This window comes from Triturus cristatus, chromosome 4_2 (genome assembly GCF_964204655.1).
Source record: "Triturus cristatus chromosome 4_2, aTriCri1.1, whole genome shotgun sequence".
Classification (NCBI taxonomy): domain Eukaryota; kingdom Metazoa; phylum Chordata; class Amphibia; order Caudata; family Salamandridae; genus Triturus; species Triturus cristatus.
The window spans coordinates 935,198,635-935,223,898 of NC_140586.1; the positions used below are offsets into that span (position 1 = coordinate 935,198,635).

General features: G+C 40.1%; 1 pseudogene across 1 annotated transcript in view; it reads right to left on the reverse strand.

Annotated features, from left to right (window-relative positions):
• Nucleotides 1–9,377: 9,377 nt before the first annotated feature.
• The window catches only part of LOC146838958 (uncharacterized), an 87,250-nt pseudogene continuing 71,363 nt past the window's right edge, over nucleotides 9,378–25,264 (reverse strand). The window contains exon 3 of the transcript XR_014960744.1: nucleotides 9,378–12,582. The product of XR_014960744.1 is annotated as an uncharacterized LOC146838958 (transcript). The remainder of the gene's footprint in view (nucleotides 12,583–25,264) is intronic.

Genomic DNA, 25,264 nt, shown 5'->3' on the forward strand with positions numbered 1-25,264 from the left:
GAATATTACACAAAATACAATTTTTAAAATCGTCCCTGCTCCCGGCTTTCCGCCTCAGGAGCCAATCAGCAAATAATGGGTTACATGAGTTCACTTAAGACAGTGAATGCACACATAAAGAGCTGCTCACCTGTGCTCTGAGCCAATTCAATTGTTCACTATAGGGGCCCAAAAGCATCTCTTTACATTAGTGTTGGACTGTTCAGAGGCTTAACATTCATCATTTACAGTGACCGCACGTATCTCTATGTGAAACAATTCAATATTTGAAACATTAAAAAAAAGATAGGCTGGGTTTGCGATAGTGTCAGCTGTTCACACACCAGCCGTCTGCAGATGCTGCTGGAGAGCATGTAGAATAGGTTGTGTTTGTGGGAGAGTATCTGCTATTCACACACCAGAAGTCTGCAGATGCTGCTAGATAGGGTGTAGAATGGGTTGGGCTTGTGATAGTGTCTGCTGTTCACACACCAGTTGTCTGCAGGTGCTGCTAGAGAGTCTGCAGAATAGGGTGGGTTTGTGAGAGAGTGTCTGCTATTCACACCAGTTTTCTGCAGGTGCTGCTGGAGAACGTATAGAATAGGGTGGGTTTGTAAAATTGTCTACTGTTCACACACCAGTCTTCTACAGGTGCTGCTGGAGTGTATAGAATAGGTTGGGTTTGTGATACTGTCAGCTGTACACAGACCAGCCATCTGCAGGCACTGCTGGAGAGCGTGTAGAATAGGTTGGGTTTGTGAGAGTGTGTCTCCTGTTCACACATCAGTCATCAGCAGGTGCTGCTGGAAAGTGTATAGAATAGGTTTAGGTTTGTGAAAGTATCTGCTGTTCACACACCATCCGTATGCAGGTGAAGCTAGAGAGGGTGTAGAATTGATTGGACTTGTGATAGTGTCTGCTGTTCACACACCAGTCATCAGCAGGTGCTGCTGGAGAGGGTGTAGAATAGGCTGGGTTTGTAATAGTGTCTGCTGTTCACACACCAGTCATCCGCAGGTGCTGCTGGAGAGGGTGTAGAATAGGCTGGTTTTGTAATAGTGTCTGCAGTTTACACACCAGTCATCTGCAGGTGCTGCTAGAGAGGGTGTAGAATAGAGTGGATTTGTAAACGAGTGTCTGCTGTTCACACACCAGCCGTCTGCAGGAGCTGCTAGAGAGCGGGTAGAATAAGTTGGATTTGTGAGAGTGTCTGCTGTTCACACATCAGAAATCTGCAGAAGCTGCTAGAGAGCGTGTAGAATAGGGTGGGTTTGACAGAGAGAGAGTGAAGGAGTAGCTCACCTTTTTCACATAGGGGCGCTGTTAGTGTAAAAATGTTTGCACTCCTGTTTGCAGTACATAATTGGCGTGGTCACACAGGACTTGGCATTTACCCCTTCCCCATTTTTAATGCTTACATGATTGTCTTACCATTATTCTTTACACTGTGAAATCTTCATTTTCAAATGTGTGCTGAACTCAGCCAGCTAGTGGTCCATCTGGATATGGGAGGAAGGAACATGGGCCAGTACACTTATTTTGATCAGCGAGGATGGGTAAGTGGCGATCAACAGGCTGAAATCCATGAGCTGTGTCTGTGGCCTCCACTTTAAGGTTTGACTTACTAACAGTTACGTCATGCCCCTCACACCTCGACGATGAGGTAGATCCTAGATAAACATTTCAAGCAGTCACTGCATTATAAATAAAAAATCACAAAGAGCTTATACACTATGAGTGAATGAATCACTGAAGATTTATTTGGATTGAATGTATATTCCGTGAAATCGATACAGCAATAGTACAGGAGAAACCATCAATGAGAATAATGCATTTTAACATTAACTAATCAATTCATAAACACTGGCAGGGAAGCAAGGAGCTGCTGCATCAAAAGCATAATGTAATCCCACGTCTAAAAATCCATATATGTTTGATCGAACATTAAAAGGTACACAGACTAACTAAAAGATTCCATAGTTTTTCAAACCAATAGTTAATTGAAACCTGAAGGTATATATACCAGTAGCATCTTCCACCTTATGGGTTACATGAATTATTAAGCTAATGAAGTCACATTTTTTCTAAAACTCACAAACTTAGACTATTCCTCTCCAGTTTCCGATGCTTCATACTTTTAGCCAATTAGTATAGAACATCCGGAACATATGATGTTAAGAGAAAAGTTAATATAGATTAATAGCTTCTCAGGCTAGCTTTTAAAATAAATGTCATTTTTATTTTAAGGGCACCAATATATTGACACTCGTAGCTGACTGCATGGCTGTGTACAAATTGCTACTCTTTTTTCCTGTTATCTGTCACAACCGTGAACCTCTTTATTCTGTACGTCTGTTGTGAAGGCTAAGGACAGATGTCTTCTGAATCAACCAACAATTTCAATTAGTCAAACATCTCCAATGCCCTCAGAAATAAGCATCTGGTGGCTAGGCCCAATGTCTGCACATCTATATATAGTCATTGGCAACAGTCAAGACATATATTTGCCCAGTTTGTGCACCTCGTGGTGCTGTCGTGCTATGAACCAAGCCACCTTTGGTGCAATTCTGACCCTTCTTTTGAGAACCAAGTGTGTGCCCAATCTCAAAAACACAAATTGCCCTCCAACACATATTACCCAAACGTTAGATAAGTCTCATCTTAGTAGTCCAATATCAACTCGAAGGTACACGGAGAGTGAAACCTACAGACCAGCACGTTTATCAGGGGTGTGCCGTCCCTCGATATATTTTAATACTACGGAAGCAGACACAATGTATCTCTGCGGACTATTTCTCTGTCAGCCCAGCATTGGGCCATATGAATGTGTGAGGTCTCAGACAGATGGAACCTTGGTTTCACGTTTTACAAACTGTATATTTTATGAAAGACCTCACATCTATTTTGGATATATTACGATACCTATAGCCTTGAAAAAGTCCAGGTGGACGAAACACGTGTCGGCTGCGGCATGTTGGACAACATTGTTTGGAGAACTGCTTTTGGAGTAAAAAAAACTTAGTGGAACATCGTGATTTGTGTGGACTGGAATTGATATTGGATTACTAATATGAGACTAATCTCCAGTGCCCTCAGCCTAGGGGGAACAAATCAATTCTCAGTAAACTCCTGCCATTGCAAACACGACAGGTAACCAGCTTTATAAACATACCAACTATTTTCATGATAACCAGTGGCAGAAAAATAAAAAGGTTTTAAGGATCTTTGGTTTACCCATTCAAAAAAGGAAATAGACTAATTTCTAGATCCCTATTATCAGTGACAGGATTGGTTCAATCTGCATCATATTTTAATGAGATCAGTTTCTTTTTTCTGATTTCCTAGGTTGAAAAATAATTTCAAAATATGAGTGTATTATCCACCTGCCCTCTACAAACTTTCCCGAAAGATGTAAATGCATCTGTTTGCTTTGTGCTCGGCCTGGCTTTCACACAGCTGCAGCTTTGTTACTATCATTAATGATCCCTCGCCATCTTACAGTGAGCAGCTTCATGAATTTAAGGCGATACTGTTCTACCTGTGTGAGATCCAAAAAAAACATTAATTTTATTTTTGGGTCTATGTAAAGGCAACCACATTATGCCAGAGTAAGGTAAGACAACACACTATTATTAGTTTTTGGATGATATGTAACAAAAGTAATATGTAATCAAGAACTTTAGATGCTGGCCTTGCAAATTAGAGACCTCTAAAAGCAGTCCTGATAATTAACCATATCAAATGAATATGGACAAACTGATTTACCTCTTTGCCTCAAACTGTGAATATGCTTATTGAAAATGTGTGAAATTTTATAAAACAGTATAAAAAGTGATGTTAAAATACATCTGCACAGTATGCTCTCAGGTACTTTCCCAACCATGAAAATGCTGTTTTGATCATCTACCTTGGCTCGGCAGGCACCGCCGGGGTTGCCCTGGGTTGCTCCTGCCTCCTTCTGGATGGCCAGTGTCAGACATTTTCCCTCCTGATCCAGTTGTTTGTTTTTCAGTGTTATGCATATGCAGATGGCACCCACAGCCTGCTCAATTTGGATTTGTTGTATGTTATGTCATCAGCATCTGTCTAGCACCTCCTACCTCTACTATTGCATCAAAACACTTTCTTAATAATGTCACATGTCCATGAACGTGTCTGCCAGTGATGATATTCTAAAGCGAGATTGAATAAGGGTCAAACCCAATATACCCTTGAGGGCTTGGGCAAATAGATGCGGAAGGGTAAATATGCCAACAAGGGGTTTTGTTTTAGAGTGATCTATTATTCGTGAATTTCAATGATCTGAATCAATAAACATGTTAAGATGAAATAACATCACTGTGAAATCAATCAACTGATATGAACATCTAAAATATATATAATGACAACAACACACACAGGGTTTTTTTTTGTGATTTAAGCACAATGATTTTTATATTTTCATCCAAAGTAAAAAGAGTACAAAAGAGACATAAATTTGAGCAATATATCATGAAAACAAGGGACGGAATTAAGTCCTCATTTCATCTAACAAACACATCTATTCCTGATTCGTTTGAACAGAGATAAGACTCTTTTTGAGCATATAATCTACTGTACATAACATTTGAACTGGAATTAGATGGTAAAGTCGACGTTTCGGTCTTGGGTGGTGTCAATCCGTCAGACCATCTTCAGGACAATAATTGCATAAAACAGACTCCTAAACGAACACAATGCAAATAGTTACAAATATGTAAACAATTTTGCACTAACAGATTAATGTACAAAATCTAAAACATGAACTCCAACCCGTGTGCGAGAAATGAAATTGTCAATTTAATCTAATGTTGAACAAGCTATTGCCAGTAGTTTATTTCCAAAAATTACTTTCTATAAACACCAATAATTTTAGTAAAGGACCGGGCTTACTTCGAGGTCTCAATAGTGTTCTCACGTAACTTTGATTAAAAATCGTGGAGATATTTACACTGCAAACGAAAAACAACGGAAATTTAGCATTTAATTAAAAAGTAGTGGTATTGTATCAAGGAGATAACAAATCATATCCTACCATGAAGCACTTGGCACCTGCAGTTGCCAATTCGTATTTATACGGGAGTCAATCCTGCCGTGATTTTATAGCTGTGTGATAACAAAGCCGAAAGGTATTATGCACATATTTGCCTGTATGTTTAATATATCATTTTGGCATAGCCATAATAGTGCTAGCTCTCATCGTGGAAACCTAATTATATGCTACGCTATAGGTGATATCTGCAGTCATTTAAAAATAGATTTCCTGAAAAGTATGCATGAGTTTTAATCGTCACACATGCAGCACAAAAAGGTAGATGCTGCAATTTAAGAATAGGTGCATAGCTGGTCTGCATCCCAATAGAGCATTGGAAAAAATGTCTAAAAGTAATAGACAAACAGGGAGAAAGTTTTAACGCCTTGATCATTGTGTCTAGATTTAAACAAACATAATGCACCTTGTTGCGTAGATAGTGCTAGAAGATCATAAAAATACAATGATTTAAGCGTGTAATGCTGACGAAGCGCGTCGCTAACTAACCTAGATAGTGCATGGATTATGGACGACTTACATTTCTGACGTTAGTCTTCAGAACGTAGATGGGGGTCCGCCTGAATCGAAACAGCCTAATTTGGCACTGAGCTATCATGTGCTTTTAAAGGCTAGCTGTGGCTGTAATTCAACACAGCTGAGAGCTGAAGAAATAGACAGGGTAACAGTGTTGAAACTGTGGCGGCCATCTTAAAGGAACCTGTATACATCCGATACCTCTATTATTGAGAAAATTGTAAAAAAACATTGGTCACTTCTGTCTGCACTACCTGAGTTTACTAACGAACCATTGTTTGCATTCAAGAGAGGTACTAACCTCAAAGATCGACTTGTACATGCTTACAATATGGCAGACCATAATGTAGTCAATGATATGCGTCAACTGGCACCAGTAATTGGTCATTATAAATGCGGCAAGTGTGCAGCATGTCCTACTACAAGGACCACTAAATCTTTTGAATTCCTTGGTGAGAATCACATGGCTAAAACCTTCTCAAATTGCAATACCAGCAATGTGGTCTATTGTATACAATGTCCATGCAACTTAAAGTATATAGGTAAGACCACACAAATGGTAAAAAAACGGATCCTACAACATCAATCTAGAATCAGATGCAAAGTGGAGACCGCACCACTAGTGGAGCACTACATTAAATTGAAACATACTGAGAAAGAAATGCTCTGGTGGGTCATCGAAGTGGTAAAGCCCACGATACGACAGACCAATGTTGAGCACATACTGACATTGAGGGAAAACCGCTGGATTTGTCGTACTGATAACATCAGACAAGGTCTGAACTCAGCCACTGAGTGGCATTCTTTGGCTTGTATTAGCCGTTGATATCTGGATAACACTCAAACTGCGTTGTTGATACTTTGAGAGTAGTTGTCCATTTATGTTTTCCTAACCATAAGACCTCTGATCTAGGTTCGTACGGTCTAATCAAGTTTTAAACACGTCTCTTTAGTTCCACATTCTATAGACTCATGCTACTATAATGTGTATTAAGCTAGTTATGTCTGGTGGTTCATATGTCTGAAGAAGATACTATCAATGTGGCTTTTCCGTCTCATACACACTGCCCATGATTTAATCCCTATATGATGGCGATACATAACCACTATTAACTTGATGTTTGATCGATAAAAATTTCTAGAGAATGTTAACATCTATGTTGAATGTACATTAGATCAGTAATCTAGACAACCATATGTTAGTCAAGGATACCTATGTTAATAGAATGTATATAGGCAGGATATTTTAAGCCATGTTTAAGTAACCTTGTGCATTACTCACTGATGGGAATACGCGGTTGATTTGAATAATATGTATTTTGATAAATTTCTTTTGGAAATGTCAATATATATTTAGTATTTTATACTCATTCAGTACTTTATTTTGAATTTCTGGCTTTGTAAGTATGTATCAAGTGGATAGCCACCATTTAGCTATACAGCAATTTAAAATAAAATAGTATCAACACCCCCCCTCTTTTTTTCACAGTGGCACACTACCATTTTATTTAGTCACAACTCTGGGAATTGTCTCAATGGCTGGTACGCATTGGAAAAACGATGCAGTAATAATACAGTCCTCACGTGTTTTCTAGACACTTCAAAATGGCTGCCACAATTCAATCCCAATACTCGTACAGTTTTTAGCTGTACCGAATCACAACATGGGTCAGCTTTTGATAACCTTATCCTGTAATAAATTCACAATGATTAATCAGTAACTTTGGATGTCCGGAATTGTTTTAATAAACGGCACTCCATAACAATAATAGAGGTATCGGATGTATACAGGTTCCTTTAAGATGGCCGCCACAGTTTCAACACTGTTACCCTGTCTATTTCTTCAGCTCTCAGCTGTGTTGAATTACAGCCACAGCTAGCCTTTAAAAGCACATGATAGCTCAGTGCCAAATTAGGCTGTTTCGATTCAGGCGGACCCCCATCTACGTTCTGAAGACTAACGTCAGAAATGTAAGTCGTCCATAATCCATGCACTATCTAGGTTAGTTAGCGACGCGCTTCGTCAGCATTACACGCTTAAATCATTGTATTTTTATGATCTTCTAGCACTATCTACGCAACAAGGTGCATTATGTTTGTTTAAATCTAGACACAATGATCAAGGCGTTAAAACTTTCTCCCTGTTTGTCTATTACTTTTAGACATTTTTTCCAATGCTCTATTGGGATGCAGACCAGCTATGCACCTATTCTTAAATTGCAGCATCTACCTTTTTGTGCTGCATGTGTGACGATTAAAACTCATGCATACTTTTCAGGAAATCTATTTTTAAATGACTGCAGATATCACCTATAGCGTAGCATATAATTAGGTTTCCACGATGAGAGCTAGCACTATTATGGCTATGCCAAAATGATATATTAAACATACAGGCAAATATGTGCATAATACCTTTCGGCTTTGTTATCACACAGCTATAAAATCACGGCAGGATTGACTCCCGTATAAATACGAATTGGCAACTGCAGGTGCCAAGTGCTTCATGGTAGGATATGATTTGTTATCTCCTTGATACAATACCACTACTTTTTAATTAAATGCTAAATTTCCGTTGTTTTTCGTTTGCAGTGTAAATATCTCCACGATTTTTAATCAAAGTTACGTGAGAACACTATTGAGACCTCGAAGTAAGCACGGTCCTTTACTAAAATTATTGGTGTTTATAGAAAGTAATTTTTGGAAATAAACTACTGGCAATAGCTTGTTCAACATTAGATTAAATTGGCAATTTCATTTCTCGCACACGGGTTGGAGTTCATGTTTTAGATTTTGTACATTAATCTGTTAGTGCAAAATTGTTTACATATTTGTAACTATTTGCATTGTGTTCGTTTAGGAGTCTGTTTTATGCAATTATAGTCCTGAAGATGGTCTGACGGATTGACACCACCCAAGACCGAAACGTCGACTTTACCATCTAATTCCAGTTCAAATGTTATGTACAGTAGATTATATGCTCAAAAAGAGTCTTATCTCTGTTCAAACGAATCAGGAATAGATGTGTTTGTTAGATGAAATGAGGACTTAATTCCGTCCCTTGTTTTCATGATATATTGCTCAAATTTATGTCTCTTTTGTACTCTTTTTACTTTGGATGAAAATATAAAAATCATTGTGCTTAAATCACAAAAAAAACCCCGTGTGTGTTGTTGTCATTATATATATTTTAGATGTTCATATCAGTTGATTGATTTCACAGTGATGTTATTTCATCTTAACATGTTTATTGATTCAGATCATGGAAATTCACGAATAATAGATCACTCTAAAACAAAACCCCTTGTTGATATTCTAAAGCAGCACTTCATATAGGCTACAGAAAACTCAACTTTTCACACATCTTATGTATACATTTGCATTGCATCAGATTTTAAACACATATCTGTGTCTTATAGTATGTATTTTAACAGATAAAATCTGTGCTTTTTTTAATTACTTGCCAGTAATCCAAGTTGCTGGCTCGCCCCAAAAGTAATTTGCTATTTTAGGGTTTATAGTATAATAGTGTTATTCCTGCCTTGTCTAAGGTTGGTTTTATAGGAATATGAACTTACAGAACACCATAGACAGCTCGGTCTGACTGACTCAGCCTTTCTTCCATCTATATTTGGTAAAATGAGTATCATTATATTCAGTGGTAACCATGGACATCTTCTAGAGTTAGTCAGGGGTCGCAGCTGTGACTTCTAGCTTGCTCCCTGCTACTCCTGGCATTTCCTTTGCGACCCCTGGCCTCGAAGGAGGCAAAGGTTTTACCCCCTCTGAAGCCAAGGGTCGCAAAGGAAGTGCCAGGAGTAGCAGGGAGCAAGCTAGAGGTCACAGCGGCGACCCCAGACTACCTCTAAATCACATCCAGGGTGGTAACAGCATTCAACATTAAAGAGACAAATGAGTGAATGGCATGTACTAAGTAAGTGGCTGTTTGTATTATTTAGTGTAGAGAACAACAACTTTGCTCATATCTAGCTTTTATCCAAGGATATTGTTTGATAAATGTTGTCAGTAGCTTGCCTAGTTCGCATGTTGTGCGTCAGCCTTAGTTGGCTCTTCTGGTGCTTGTCTCTCCCCTGGAGTAAAGCCTCTTTACCATACTTCTGATTGGATGACTTGTATACTTTCACTACTCAATATTAGAAACTACGCTTGTCTTTTGGTTGAGCATTCCATGGGAGCACATTTGTTTTGGGTTCATGGATTTACAGGTTTTATCATTAATATCTAATTTTATCTGAAAAAACCCTTGGTAGTTCAAGCGTTGTTCATTATGTTGCTTTTACCAGTAGCGTGATCAGGTGTGCTTACATGCTTTTCTTTATAAGTTTGTTTCGCTAAAGAAAAACAACAATACTTCTTTTGTTTTAACCCATATTATGTTAGTCTCCCAATATGTTTCCTGGTATTTCATGTTTTTTTCCTAACAATTGCTGAGATTAGACACTTTCATAATTTTACAAATAACTATGTTCTTCTTTCCTGCTAGTCGGGTCTTTTATCATCTACTTTTTATTACCTAGTATTTGAATGTTCCACATAATTGTAAAGTTACAATTTCATCAATTTGTTCATCTTCCATTAACTGCACTTGTTTGTTCCTGTGTGTGTCCACAGATTGTTCAGTATTATTGTTGATGTACTTCAGTTCTTGACAAATTTGCTGTATCTCTAGGATTATTTCCATGTGTGTTCAATGAGGGTGTGTTTTTGCTTATGGCGTTGTAGATTTGACAATCGACTGAAGGTTTCCATACATTCAGTGCACTTGTATGGCTTTTCCCCTGTGTGCATCCTCTGATGCATCTTTAGGGTTGAGGAGTAACTAAAATTACTTCCACATTCACTGCAATGGTAAGGTTTTTCCCCAGTGTGTGTTCGCTGATGACTTTGTAAGCATGATAATCGATTAAAGCTCTTCACACATTCGCTGCAATTGTATGGTTTTTCCCCAGAGTGTGTTCGATGATGGCATTGTAAGTCTGATAACTGACTAAAGCTCTTTCCACACTCAGTACAATGGTATGGGTTTTCCCCTATGTGTGTTCGCTGATGTCTATGTAGGATTGATGACTGACTAAAGCTCTTCACACATTCAATGCAATGGTATGGTTTTTCCCCGGTGTGTGTTCGCTGATGACATCGTAGGTCTGATAATTGACTAAAGCTCTTTCCACACTCAATACAAGGGTATGGTTTTTCTCCTGTGTGTGTTCGCTGATGTCTGAGTAGGACTGATGATTGACTAAAGCTCTTCCCACATTCGCTGCACTTGAAAGGCTTTTCCCCTGTGTGTGTTTGCTGACAATTCCTGAATGTTAAGGAATGTCTACAACTACATCCACATTCATAGCAATGGTATGGCTTTTCCCCAGTGTGTGTTCGATGATGTCTTTGGAGGTGTGATAACTGACTAAAGCTCTTCACACATTCACTGCAATTGTATGGTTTTTCTCCAGTGTGTGTTCGTTGATGTACTTGGAGGTTTGATAAACAACTAAAGCTCTCTGCACATTCTTTACAATTATATGGTTTTTCCCCAGTGTGTCTTCGCTGATGTACTTGAAGATTTGATAACTGACTAAAGCTCTTTGCACATTCACTACAATTATATGGCTTTTCCCCAGTGTGTGTTCGATGATGTATTTGGAGAGATGATAAACAGCTAAAGCTCTTTGTACACTCATTACAAGGGTATGGTTTTTCCCCAGTGTGTGTTCGATGATGTACTTGAAGGTTTGATAACTGACTAAAGCTCTTTGCACATTCATTGCAATGGTATGGTTTTTCCCCAGTGTGTGCTTGCTGGTGTCTTTGGAGGTATGATAAACAACTAAAACTCTTTGCACATTCATTGCAATGGTAGGGTTTTTCCCCTGAGTGTGTTTGCTGGTGTCTTTGTAGGATTGATAAATCACTAAAGCTCTTCCCACATTCACTACATTTGAACGTTTTTTCCCCTGTGTGTGCTTGCTGATGATTCCTTAATGCTGATGAGTAACTAAACCTACTCCTACATTCAATGCAATGGAATGGTTTTTCCCCTTTGTGGGTTTCTTGATGACATTGTAGGTTAGATAACCGAGTAAAGCTCTTAGCACATTCATAGCAATTAAATTGTTTTACTTCTGTGTGCGTTTGCTGAGGGTGCTTTAGTAACGATGACAAACTAAAGCTCTCGATGTATGTGTATGATTCTTTATTATTGGTTAGTGTTCCTGGGTCGGGTATATATTGGTCTACATCACAGGACTGTGTTTCCTGAAAGGCCAACATGGCTGTTAAAGCACGTGTGTTCTTCTCACACTCCCTAAATGTGTGCAATATTTTGCACATTTGGTTTCCGATTTAACAATAAAGTGCAAAGGTCGTCTAATACCAGTCACACTCAAGGTCACCAAATACCTGTCACACTTATATTGTGTGTAAGGCTTCTTTTTGGGCGATAGTGCCTTTAGAATGGATAATGGTTTTACACAGTTACTGGTAAAGATTCATATTCCTTCTGGCTGGTGCAAAAATTTGAATTTTAGATACCAGAAATTGTCTCTTATCTACACTGGAGTTGTCCGGCTCCTCTCCGTTGTTCTTTTCTCTGTTTCTTGTGGTTTGGCAAGAAATAGTTTACAATATACCCACATCACTGAATAGTAGTCATCATAATAGGAAGTAAAGCACTGCTGTAAACACATCATACCGATCCCATGATCAAAGCTTGTACTGGATACTTCTTTATACAGTAGGTGGTTTGTCAGTGGTGTTTCCTCAATTTTCTAGAGTTCCTTTTCTTTGTCTTGTGGAGTGGAGGTGCACAGCTCTGATGCTTACATTCAGTGAATTGCCCTTAATAGCTTCGTCCGGGATCTGTAATTTTATGTTCAGGTTCGTTGGTCTCTAACTGCGCTGATGTTTTCCTGAATAGTGGAGTTCAATTTATCATTGTTTTTGCAGATTTACTGTAGTATCTTCATTATCCTTAATCCTTTCATGTATTCAAGCTTTGTTTCCTGTTGGATGTAAAGAGATGTAAAATTACTAAATGCAAAAGTAATTTTTAAATGGTAGTAAAAGACATCTCTTCTGGTTCACTCACAAAATATCTTCTACCAAAAAACCTACTAAAAAAAAAATTGAGTCAAAAATATCGATGTTATAAATATTGACACCTTATACTTATAATGAAAATTACGAAAAAAGTTTTCATATATTGTTGTCACTAATATAGCGGTCTTAAATATTGATTTTTAAATATATATATATATAAATTTAAATAATGAACATTCATTAAACTAAATATTAATAGTACAATAATCAAAATAAAATATATTTAATAATTGTTTTGAAAAATGTAACAATTATTTTCAAAAATTAAAACAAACACATATTAATATATATTTGTATTTATTTACATACATCTAATTTAAAAATAAGATTAAATTAATATTTTCAATACTTTTTAAATGCAATAATATAATATAAAAATAGATAAATAAATATATATATATATATATATATATATATCCAGATACGAAAGTTAGTGGAACGTGCGCTCTCAGTGAGACACAGACAGCCAGCAGTGTGGTATAGTCCGAGTGTTGATAATCTCCCCGTTCCAAGATGGCCGCCATAGTCACTGCCTTGTAGTCCTTTGTTGATTATCATAACCTGTTTGAATACTTCTCTAAATGCTTTATAAATGGCTGTCTGTATTTGCTCATTTCACACGTGATCAAGGTTCTGTACCGAAACGCGTTGTGTGAATTAAACACTCGGACTATACCACCCTGCTGGCTGTCTGTGTCTCACTGAGAGCGCACGTTCCACTAACTTTCGTATCTGGATATTGTTGTTACCGGCGTGCTCCGCCGGTGTGTGCACTACCTCTCTTGGGTCCCAGCGATTCCGGAAGGAGCAACTTTTCTTCGTGGATATATATATATATATATATATATATATATATATATATATATATATATATATATATATATATATATATATATATATATATATATATATTACCTACTGGCGGTCGCCAGTAGGTAGTTATAGTTAGGACCACGTTTCCATAGGAAATCCGCAACATTCTATTTTGAATAACTTTGGCGCCGGTTGACGAATCCTCGCGAATTTTTCAAAATAGGTGGGGCCCTACGCTCCGCTCCTACCCTGAAAGTCTCGGGGGGATTCGTCAAGCGGGGGCTGAGATAAAAGGGGGGTCCCAAAACGCGTTTTTCCCATGCATTTTTCCATAGGACCTTTAGACACAGCTACAGCCCGAACGGCTGAACAGAATTACTTGAAATTTGGCAGAGAGGTAGTCCTCAGGTCAAGGAAGTGCCTTTTGTAGGTTTGGTGTAAATCTGTTCAGTAGATTCTGAGAAAATAGCCTTTAAATCAATATATATATCTGAGCCAGCGCACGGTGCGCTTACGGTGCGCTTACCGTACGCGTACGGTGGCGTGCGCGAGCGCGATTCTGATTGGCCCTTAGACCTTAGTAAACATTCGAATCGGTCGAAACCAGGAAGCGGCGGCCGCCATTTTCTCTCTCGCACTCTGACAGGGGGTTCAAAAACCAAGTGCAAAAACATGTAAAGGGGCTGTTTACACAGCTCCCAAGCACCTAGCCATGTCGAGGGAGTCCCCAACGATCCCCCAAGTGAAAACAGGCAATTTTAATTTTTTTGAAAATTTCGCCGATTACGCTTACCGTACGCGTACGGTTAGAAATAATAATAAAAAAAAAAACAATATCCACATTCTCCCCACCCCGTGTGCAAAAGGTGCCCGAAGGTCACCTTTTGTGCATGGCTTAATAGAGTTTAACAAAACATATATTTTACCTGTCACAACGATGCTCATCATATGTCCTCCATGTGCGCACAGTGCGCGAAGCGCATCGTGCGTTCATCGCCCATCTAGCGTAACGTGGGCACGCGGTGCGCGAAGCGCACCGCGTGCTCACTGTGCGCACACGGAACGAACTGCGTTAAGTGGGCGCGCACGCCACAAATGGCGTAAAGTAACTTAGCATTTAAAAAAACGTACAAATTCACTGAAAAAACCATAGGTTTCACACACGTTATAGTTAGGAATTAGCATTTAAAAAACCTTGCAAATTCACTGAAAAAACCATAGGTTTCACACATGTTATAGTTAGCTGGACATTTTACTGATAAAAAAACAATGAAATTCCCCCGTTATAGTTACTGTAGGCAACTATAACTCACGCGACCGTAATCCTCTGCTGATGACATGTGTCTTTATGAAAAAAAAATATTTGTAATATATGTATAGCTAAAATTTAATGGAAGAAGACATGGGCAAATAAGTGTCTAAATACAGTATTAGCATCAGCAGAGGATTACGGTCGCGTGAGTTATAGTTGCCTACAGTAACTATAACGGGGGAATTTCATTGGTTTTTTATCAGTAAAATGTCCAGCTAACTATAACATGTGTGAAACCTATGGTTTTTTCAGTGAATATATATATATATACATATATATACATATATATATATGTATATTATCTACTGGCGGTCGCCAGTAGATAGTTATAGTTAGGACCCTGTTTCCATAGGAAATCCGCAACATTCTATTTGGAATAACTTTGGCGCCGGTCGATGAATCCTCGCGAAATTTTCAAAATAGGTGGGGCGCTACGCTCCGCTCCTACCCTGAAAGTCTCGGGGGGATTCGTGAAGCGGGGGCTGAGAAAAAAGGGGGGTCCCAAAACGCGTTTTTCCCATGCATTTTTCCATAGGACCTTTAGACACAGCTACAGCCCGAACGGCTGAACAGAGTTAGTTGAAATTTGGCAGAGAGGTAGTCCTCAGGTCAAGGAAGTGCCTTTTGTAGGTCTGGTGTAAATCTGTTCAGTAGTTCCTGAGAAAATAGCATTTAAATCAATATATATATGTGGGCGGAGCCTAACCACACATCTCATCCTGAGATCTGATTGGCTGTCAGCACTTCATCCAAGAAGTGTTGGCAGCCATCTTGGGACCAATATACATGATAGCACCTCATTAAAAAGCATTGCAGTTAATAGAAGGTTTTAAGACTTTAGTTACATTATAAATCATTTGTTGATGGTACCATACTCATTTTAGGAATTGTGGTATGTTCTAAGGTGATTTCACCATGTGAAAAAGCCTTCTGCTGGGATATCATGATTGAGAGAAAAATATTTTCTCATGCTTTTACCACAGAGGTTTGGAAGGTGATCTATAAGCTAAACTGAGAGCTTATTTTCTGTAAATTCACATTATCTTTCTCAGTCATGTGAGAATGAAGTCTGACATTCTCAGTAAAACATGTACATCCAACAAGGGCAGAGACTGTCAGTTGATTCCTTTGTGTTCTACTGCAGCTTTCCAGAGTGTTCCAAAGAACTACTAGAGCGCTAACCGTCCTACTTATGATAAATGTATGGCACATCTGAAGCCATCTTGCATGGATTAAAGTGGTAACTCTTAAAACATTTAATTTAAAAAGGAACAAAATGAGGGGGTTCATTTTTCCATAAAAAGTATGATTAGTGCTGCAGAAAGAAAAATTAGGGCACATTTTGAGTGACTTCTCAAATCCTCTTCTATTTCATTAAAAAATTCTGACATGCAGACTGAAACATGCACTTTCAATACCAGCAGCAGTTTTCCCTGGTGAGCAGTAGCTTTACTACAGTGATCTAATGAGCAAAAAGAGTGCTAACATTCTGATTTTATGGCAAATGTGTGACACATTTGAATGCCTTCTTGATGAAATCAAAGTAAAAAACTGAAAGTATTTCCTACTGAGGAGACTGCAGTAAATGAGGAAATTAGGAAACTTCATAACAAATAAGTCTCCCAAGATGGCCACCAGAGACAAAAGAGCCCAAATGTAGCCCAAATATCACCCAGATGTAGCCCAAGTATAGCCCAATGACAGAATGTCCAAGAATGTTCTTAAAAACAACTAGAGCACTTACTGTCTTCATTATGACAAAAGTATGGCACACCTGAAGCCATCTTGATTGGAATAAACTGGTAACACTTAAAACATTTAATTTAAAAAGGAACACAATGAGGGGGTTCATTTTGCCATAGAAATTATGATTAATGCTGAAGAAAGAAAATGAGGGCACATTTTGAGTGACTTCTCAAATCCTCTTCTATTTCATTAAAAAATTCTGACATGCAGACTGAAACATGCACTTTTAATACCAGGAGCAGACTTCCATGGTGAACAGTAGTTTTACTACAGTGATCTAATGAGCAACTAGAGTGCTAACATTCAGAATTTATGGCAAATGTGTGACATATCTGAATACCTTCATGATGGAATCAAAGTAAAAAACTGAAAGCATTTCCGACTGAGGAGACTGCAGTACATGAGGAAATTAGGAAACTTCATAACAAATAAATCCCCCAAGATGGCCACCGGAGACAAAAGAGCCCAAATGTAGCCCAAAATCACCCAGATATAGCCCAAATATAGCCCAATGACAGAAGTGTGCAAAACACTTATTATTTTGTGTTTTTGCAGTGTTATATAGTGCAGACTTGTCAGGTATTGGAGTGCTTTACATGAGCATTGGTTACATCACACAAGAACAAATTCATTTTGGTTGTAGACATGGGGAGACTAAGTGATTTGACCAGAATCACAGAATGTCGAGCTGAAGCAGAAACTTCAACCTGGTTCCCCAGTTGCAAAGTCTGCAGTTCTGGAAGTAACACCACATACTCTCCCCTAAGTGCAACATTTAATCAAGTTGTCAACTAGATAAAAAAACATAAAGATAACAAATAATTTAAAAGTGCTTTGTCGCTATTTGAAAACTCAGAAAATATGTCCTTATTTTAGTCTTTTAGAGCACTAACCATAATTTTGAAGCCAATAAGACCCTCTCATATATGTAATTTCTAAAGGAATGCTCTAGGTATTACAGTTTTGATTACATTAAGATGATGTCAGGCGTTCCACACTTTTGTAATAAATATAGAATGTTAGCAATCTAGTTGTTCATTAGGATACTGTTGAGAGGCAGAGGCCAGGGGCACGGACTCTGAAAATTGAAGGCAGGTAGGAGGGTGCAAAGGCAACAATTTAACCACACTGAGCAGGCAGGAAGGGCCGTGGAAGCACAACAGACTATGGAGGGCAGTGGAAAGGGGGGCAGGGGCAACAAACCAACAATACAGGACTTGCAAGAGAGGCTGTTGGAGGGAAGATCTATTACGGGTCAAGGAAGCTAGGGGCGGTCCCCAGAGCCCCGGGAGCCACCACAGAACTGAGCAGGAGAGTGAGTCAGGGACAAAAGGGGCACCTTAATTTGAGCCGGGGTGCCTAGGAACGCTTGCTCCAAAAATGAAGAAAACAGACATATGAGACATGGAATTGGAGGCAGAATACAATGGCAGTTTAATGAGAAGATGCAACTTCAAAGAAACCGCAGAATAGAGACATAAAGTACAAAATACAGAATCCAGATAATCATACAGCTGTCATGATATTCTCTGTATCTCAATTAATGGACTGACAGAGAGAGAGAGAAAACACATCTATAAATGCATCATGAGAAACAAGTTACACCAAGGAAAATGTTACCTAGGGACACTCACATTTACTCTTAGAGCAAGCATTCCTGCAATTACAATACAACATCTTTTAAATGCAAAAGTAAAGAGAACAATGGTTAAACATAACATGACATTTCATATAGGTAAAATAGAATAAGATACTTCAAGCAAAGCAGAGCAAGACATTTTAAGCAAAGGAAGACAAGAGCTCCCAGTTCTTGGGGAAAACCTGCACAGCCTGTTAACCTACATACAGACGGCGAGGTTGTCCGTCGATATCTGTGGGTGCTCCCTTTTTATATCATTTTGTGGGCTCCTTTGCACGCTACATCTACCTACGTATGCTACCCAAAAGCTTCGTCTGCAGATTTTACCAGACATTTCGTCATTTACCCACTTCATGCTGACAATGGACTGGGTGAAAAGGTCAGTCTCTCAGGCCAATCGCTTATCGTAAGTTCCATAGAGCAAGCAGAAAATAATGGGTATTGTACAGGAATTCAATATATTCATGTATAAAATCTCCTCAGTTCTCCTAACTTGACGCTCTGCGGTTGCCACTTCCTTAAAAGCGGGAAACCTGCCCAGGAAGCAAGTACCAGTCCAGGATGCAGCCTACTGTATGTCGACAGCTTCAGGGGGATGTTGAACTTTGATACCGAGCACGGAGCACTCGGGTAGGGTGGGGGCTACTAGTTTGGAGCAGAAGGCCTCGCAGACCTGCCTTCAGACTGCTATACACTAAAATTGCAGAGCTATGGTCAATTTAACAAAGAGGCCTACATATTGAACAGAAGGGCCTACACAGGGGTTTTATGCTGGCTGAGTGGTAAGGATGTCTCAGGATAATTATAAAGCAACACAGGACCCGCTGGTCAATTTAATACGGCCTACAAATGCGGCTGGCAGGGCAAGGACAAGGGTCTCATACTTCAGGTGTGGACAGAACGGGCCAGGGGCCCCCTGTGATACAAAATCTACCCTCCTTCAAGGCTGTGGCAATGTAATAGACCATTGTGGGCAGAAGGAAGAGGCAATGGTAGTACAACCATACATGCCAACAGACCCGATACAGCCAGGAAACGTCCAATGTTTTTAAGCTCAAATGGGCTTTATTTGATCTGTCTCCTGTCTACAATATCCTCTTTTTCAATGTAACTCAAAGGGGAAAATCAATACCCCAGTTTTTTTTCAAAATCTCCCTCTTACCAAGTTCAAAATGTTCGCAAGTATGGTACATTGGATCATGGAAGGAAATGGATAGGGACATGGACTTGGATAACAGAGGACAGGAGAGACATGGAGAGGTGCACCAAACTGACCCTGCAGGGCAGGCATCAGGGTTTGCAGCAGCACAATACACCACACAGGGCATGCAGGACGGGAGTGCAGCACAACAATCCATAGAAAGCAAGAGGGAGGGGACAGGACCATGCACATGGACAACAGAGAACAGAGGGGCAAGAGGCAATGGTAGCTAGCTGACCATAATGGACAGACAGGAGAGAAGGCTGCAGCATAACAGACCATAAAGGGCAGGAGGGACGGATCAGGGGCATTACAATGGAACAGACAAGCCAGGAGGGAGGGAGTAGGGGTCTGCACATGTAAACAGAGGGCTGGGGGCAAGGGGGCAGGGCAGGAGCAGCAAGATAGCCATGGAGGTGAGGCAGGATGGGCACTAGAAGCAAGACACAACATGAAGAGCAACAGTGAGACTGTGATGGCATACACACAGACCATGGAGGGAAGGTGGTAGGGGGTCAGGGGCAGCTAACTGACCACACAGGGAAGGTGGGAGGGGCCATGGCAGCACAGAAGACCATGCATGGCAAGTGGGAGGGTTAGTGGCAGCACAATGGCTATGATGGGCAAGAAGGAGGGTGCAGGGGCATGCACAAAGGACGATGGAGGATAGAAGGGAGGGTCAGGACCTGTGCACAGACAAGAAAGTTCAGGGGAAGGGGCCTCACAACAGACCACACGGGGCAGGCAGGAGGAGCAGTTGCAGCACAACAGACCAGGGAGGGCAGAAGGGTGTGGCAGTACAATGGACCATGTAGGACAGGAGGAAGAGGATAGAGGCATGGCATGTGTACAGGCAGGGTGGAGGTGGCAGGGACAGGTTACAGTCATCTGACAATGCTAGGCAGGTGGGAGGGGAGTGGCAGCTCAACAGAACACTCAGAGTAGATAGGAGTGGCAGGTCCATGGGACATGGTGGGCAAAAAGGATGAAGCAGGGGCATGCACAAAGACATCGGAGGGCAGGGGGAAGGAGAATAGGGGCAGCAAGCTAAGCACAGAGTTTAAGCAGGAGGTCAATGATGGGGCATAGAATTGGGCAATGGAGGGCAGGAGGAGTGGACTGGTACATCATACTAAATTGAGGGCAGTGGCAGCACATCAGACCATGCATGGCAGGAGGGAGGAGGCTAGTCCATGGATTCACACAACAGAGGATAGGGAGGAGGGGGATGGGGCAGCAAGCTAACTGTTCAGAGAAGGCGGGTATTCGAAACTTTATTGTTTTTAAAACATTTTGTCTGTGCAAACTACTTAAAATATGAACAAGTATGCAGCATAATCTCACTTTTATTCAGGAAGAAGAAGACGTTAGTGACTGTGACTCCGGGCTCACTTGGCAAAAACACCCCCTGACCCTCCACCCCCTATCCCAAAATGTAATGCCCGTGAAAAGGGTAGGTGAACACAGTGTTATATAGAACATAGTCCTGAGAGCACGATTGAAAATGAAAACTAGATATAGTGTATGGTATAAACTATGCACCAAAAAGTGTGATATAAGATGAACCAGGCGTGAAATATAATATGCAATACATTGTGCGCAATGACAGATTCATTGGAGAGCGCGAGATAGCACAGGCACTAGCGCGTGCTATGCGATATGCGCCTTGGAGTGTAATATGCACAGGGCAGTGTTGTGTAACCTAACTAGTCTCTAAAGTTGTAATATAAAATATGTGCTGGGGAGTGTAACGTTGCATATGCACTGTGACAAAGATATGGATCCCAAATTGTAATATGTATGGCATAGCACTGTGCGTTATAACATAGGCATCGAGGAAGGCACGTTAGATGGGGCAATATAACCCGTGCGAAGACAAGTGTGGCATGACATTTTCACGGGGTGGTGTTACAGTGCACATGGGCTAGAGAGTGTCATAGCATATGCACTAGCTAGTGGAATACAATACAGAGGTGTGTGGCACTCGGCAGGCAATGGTGGGTGTAACACAGCATTGGGCTCTGTCAGGAGCGCGCTGTGACTCGCAAGTGATGTTCGTCCCCTTTCCAGAGAGTAAAATAAAAAGTATTACACATCCGGCAGTGGATGTGTGTTTTATTAACTGTGAGGGGGGTTTCTTGCATAGTTTTGGTCGAATTTTTGTCGAATCCCCTTTGAATGGCTTGGTGTGCATGTGTATTAAATGTGCCCGTCAATAGCTACCCATGTTTGTATAAATAAACGACAAGGGTGTCTACCGGGATTAGGCACGGTAGAGCATCAGACATGTCAGAGCTTCACTAGTGGTGTAAATACATTCCACGTGGATTAATTGCATGCATAGTCGCCTTTTAATGAATATCACGCAAATCGTCATGGTGATAGGTACGTACGGTTTGTCCAGCATGTCCTAGGTGTGTCTATAAATATATATTTTTTAAAAATAATAAAAAACAGTGGCCGGCCCTGGGGATTGGGGTCAAAAAAATATAATTAGGAGACAGGCCCTGGGGGATGGGGTCATCAGGGCCAATAAATTAGAATAAGAAGGGGAACCACACAGCCCCCCTTCTTAAAAAAATAAAATAAATAAAAGACTGGCATCGTGCCGGAGGCCATGCCCCCTCCATGCAGCACTCTGCAAACGCGCCCCCAACAGGCATCTCCAGTATGCGCCAGGGAGCTGCGCTGCAGACAGGTGTTCTGAGGCCAAGCCCCTTTTTACACCTCTCTGCAACGCAGCTCTGTGGCGCTTACTGGAGGTACCTAGTGGTCTAGTGTGACCCTAGGGACCCTTAGGATTCAAGGGGACTTAATCTCTCAACTTAGAACAGCCACAGGGCGCGTTTACACAGTGGTGAAGGGAGGGGACGGGGCCTGAGGTGACGTGTGCAAACACGCACCATGGCACGTTTTAAATTGGGGATATAATTTCCCTTCAATACTGAGGGCCCCTGGGGGCTAACTAGCCCACCAAGTGCTTCCAGTAAGCGCCACTGAGCTGCATTGCAGAGAGGTGGTCCAGGCCGTGCCACTTTTTACACCTCTCTGCAACGCAGCTCTGTGGCACTTACTAGAGGTACCTAGTGGGCTAGTTGGACCCTAGGGACCCTCAGGATTCAAATGAACTTAATCTCCCAACTAAAAACGGACACAGGGCGTGTTTACACAATGGTGAAAGGAGGGGACGGGGCCTGAGTTAACGTGTGCAAAAACGCCCTGTGGCCTGTTTTAAGAGGTAGTTTTAATCCCCATGCCCTATTATATACTAGGGGCTTATAGAGGAGGTAAGGCTAATCACAGGGGGACCCCAACGCATAATGTTCCCTAGTGTATGTAGGTGTTTTCACTGTATTCTAAGTGTCTTTTAACATAGCACTGGCTCTAGGACTGGTTAGTCAGACTCAGTTACCACCAGTATCCGTCTGAAAAAGTTGAGGGTACAGGATGATTTTGCAACAAGGCTTCTTTCTGCTCTTCTTTTTGTTCTTTCTGCACGTTATCCTTCTTCCTGCACTTATCTTCGTATTTGAGGACTTCTGTTGCTTCTTTCTGCACTTCTTTTGTTTCTTTCTGTGCATTTTTTCTTCTTTCTTCACATGTCCTATCTCTGTAGGCATAGTTAGAAATTAGCATTTAAAAAACCTTTGAAATTAACAGAAAAAACCATAGGTTTCAGGCACGTTATAGTTAGGAATTAGCATTTAAAAAACCTCAGAAATTCACTGAAAAAACCATAGGTTTCAGGGGTGTTATAGTTAGCTGGACTTTTCACTTGTACAAAACCATTGAAATTCCCCCGTTATAGTTAGTTCAGCTAACTATAACTCGCGCGCCCGCAATGCACTGCTGATGACGTCACATATTACATCACTCATGACATGGTCAGTGACATCACTCATGACATCACTGATGACATCTCAAATGACATCACTGATGACATCACTGATGACATCATCCTTGTGATAGAGTGGCAGACCTCCTCTCACCCTAATATAACCTTTGATACACACATTCAAAAATAGAGACTAAAATTTTCAAAACAATGGACATACCAATGCCAGTTACAACAACCTCTTCAGTAATTCTAAGATCCACATACACATCCACTCATTCACCAACAGTCCAATACAGTCACTCATACATGTACTCACTCATCATATATACTCGTACACCTATACATCCTGTTACACAATGCCACTCATCCATAGAGTTACTCACACACATAGTCACTCATGCTAATAAAGAATCAAACATACATTTACTTGCATATACAGTTATACACACACCACCACACTTACTTCTACGGAAACTTACACATACTTAGTCTTTTAAACAATCACTTATAGAAACACATACTTATTCATACAGGAACTCTTTCAATCTCTCACTCTCACATATACTCACATATATACACCAATAGTCACATATACTAGTTTAAAACATATGTAGTTACTCATAAAGACACTATTGAGACAGTCATTCACTCACTAACACACCCATAAACACACTCATCCACCCATACAGTCCTGCACACATACTGTGTTCAACACATACAAACAGTGAGTCACTCATTCATGCACCTATGCACTACGTAATACCCCCACCGAACCATGCAGACACTCAGACTGATACTCAAAAAACCAACTAATAACCTATATAGACACCCATGTAGCTACTCACCAACCCATGCAGCCACTTATACACAAAGTGAGAGACTGATACAGATATTTACATATTTAAACATTACTCACTAAGCCATGTATTCACTATGATACACTTAATCAGTCAGTTACACAATCAATTTTTCAAAAACAAATCATCCATTTAGACACTTATATACCCATTTATTCTTCCATCGACCTTGAGATATACATATATACAACATATTTAATTTTCAGAATAACACACATTCACTGGATGATGTCATCAGTGATGTCATCAGTGATGTCATTTGAGATGTCATCAGTGATGTCATGAGTGATGTCACTGACCATGTCATGAGTGATGTAATATGTGACGTCATCAGCAGTGCATTGCGGGCGCGCGAGTTATAGTTAGCTGAACTAACTATAACGGGGGAATTTCAATGGTTTTGTACAAGTGAAAAGTCCAGCTAACTATAACACCCCTGAAACCTATGGTTTTTTCAGTGAATATATATATATATATATATATATATATAAATTTATATTAACTGAGAAAACCATAGGTTTCAGGCACGTTATAGTTATAAATTAGCATTTAAAAAACCTTTGAAATTCACTGAAAAACCATAGGTTTCAGGGATGCTATAGTTAGTTGGACATTTCACTCATAGGAAACCATAGAAATCCCCCTGTTATAGTTAGTTGAGCTAACTATAACTCGTGCCCCCGCAATGCACTGATGATGACATCACATATTACATCATTCATGACATGGTCAGTGACATCACTGATGACATCACTGATGACCTCTCAAATGACATCACTGATGACATCACTGATGACATCATCCACGTGATAGTCTGACACACCTCTTCAGACTGTAACATAACTTTTGATAGACACACTCTAAAATACAGACTACCATTTTGAAAAGCATAGACACAGCAATACCAGATACTAGATATCCATTCACTGATTCCTATCTATATATTGTGAACCAGATATACACTGATACAGTCACTCATACATGGTGTCACTCATCATTACATCAGTATAATATCCACTTATACACGTATATATACATTTACACAGTGCTACTGATCCATAGAGTTACTCACACATCTATTCAGTCATGCCAAAAATCAATCATACACCTGTGTACTCACCTATGCAGATATATACACAACACCTGCCTTATTTATACACACATCACTTTCCTTATTTA